This window comes from Pseudophryne corroboree, chromosome 4 (assembly GCF_028390025.1).
Source record: "Pseudophryne corroboree isolate aPseCor3 chromosome 4, aPseCor3.hap2, whole genome shotgun sequence".
NCBI classification, from domain to species: domain Eukaryota; kingdom Metazoa; phylum Chordata; class Amphibia; order Anura; family Myobatrachidae; genus Pseudophryne; species Pseudophryne corroboree.
This window is the reverse complement of record NC_086447.1, coordinates 681,870,401-681,871,982: the sequence shown is the minus strand read 5'-3', so window position 1 is coordinate 681,871,982 and position 1,582 is coordinate 681,870,401. Positions and strand designations below refer to the sequence as shown.

The following is a 1,582-nucleotide window of genomic DNA, read 5'->3' as shown; positions in this document are numbered from 1 at the left end:
TTCTAGTCAGGATACACCACTGTAATTTGGCTACAGTCTCCTTTGTTATATGTTTCTGTTTCCTTTATTATTAACATCCTGCAGTTGGATACTTTTATATAGTCTGCTGGTTACATTGTTATCTTTTTCCATTTGTCTTTTTATCTCAGACATCCTATACCTAGGCAATTTCTGATTACTATATTATAGGAATCCAGCCAATTATAGAATTGATGTTACAATTCATTCCATTATTGCCAAAATTACAAGCATTGTTTACTTATTTCTTTCTTTTCTTTATTTCGTGGACTCTCCCCATTGATTCAGGGCCACGTCCCTGTCTAACATTGGCAGCAGATCCATCTGGTTTCCTCTATCTCGGATATCTGTCCTGAATAACTATGTAAATTCGTGAACTCTCATCAGTGATTCCAGAGCTTCCAATTATCGTTCATTCTCTCTACTATCATACCACACTGGAAACGCCCGAAGCCGTCTGATCTCGGAAGCTAATCAGTGTTGGGCTGGGTCAGTACTCAAGTGGGTGACCATTGAGGAATACTCAGTTTAGTAGAGCTTATTGGTTTAGCATACACAGTGTCTAACACTGACAGAAGATTCACACTGCCATCTTACTTTCCACCCTTATACTACCTATAAGTATAACCAGTATCCAGACTGTATTATTTGTATTAATTATACCCTGACAGGGAACATAAAACAGTGTTTTGTTTATCAGTAGAACGTACCGTCTAAAATTTAAACTATTTGTTTACAAACATTCAGTCTCTTCCGTCAGCCGGAATTCAGTTTCCATCTTGTATCAGCACTCTGTGCTATTTGAATATATTATTATCTTTTTGACCATTATTTTCTTTATGAACCACTGATCATCTTAATTCTGTTGAATTGAATTTTTAATCTATTCTGACTAATTCCTATATTCATTTAAAGTTGAGTGCGCCCACAAAAGATTCTTCTTTTCTCCTTATTGTCCTATACAAATTGTTTAAACCTGTGGCAGCAAGAGGGGTTGGTGAGTTTGATCCTAAGGTATTGCAGGTGGTATGTCTAACCAAAGTCATATAAGACAAGAATGGAAATATAAGAACTGTTTGAACTTGTAGCTACAATAAACAAGTAGGAAAAAAGAAAGAGAATGCAAGTACACCGCCATATGTAGATGTGGAAGCAGTTACGTTCAGCATACAAACTATAGAAAATAATAAAAATATGAAAAATATGACTGTAACCTATATATGTACTAATGAATGTTGAAGTTTATTTAGGAGGAGAATGTGACCTGATTGTTTTCAGCCATTTCTCATGCACCCAGAGGAGTATCCAACCGGTAAAAGAAGAGCAGTAGGCCGCGGGGGAAGTGGCTGAGACCAGTGGAGCAGGTAAGTATGGTATCATTTGTGTACATATATAGTAAAACCCAAAAATAAAACAAAAAAAATCAAGAAAGTAATGTCAGCAATGGAGAAAAAACCTGTCCGCACATTAGTATTTGCCAGTAGGAAAGCTGACAGAGACAGGGTAACCCCCGAGTATTTCTTTCAGTTACCATATAAGAAGTATTCATTCCTAGTAATGCCCC

General features: G+C 36.5%; 1 pseudogene; it reads left to right on the top strand.

The window, feature by feature from the left end:
• The first annotated feature begins 437 nt into the window (after positions 1–437).
• LOC134911989 (5S ribosomal RNA) lies at positions 438–556 on the top strand (annotated as a pseudogene).
• Positions 557–1,582: the final 1,026 nt, after the last annotated feature.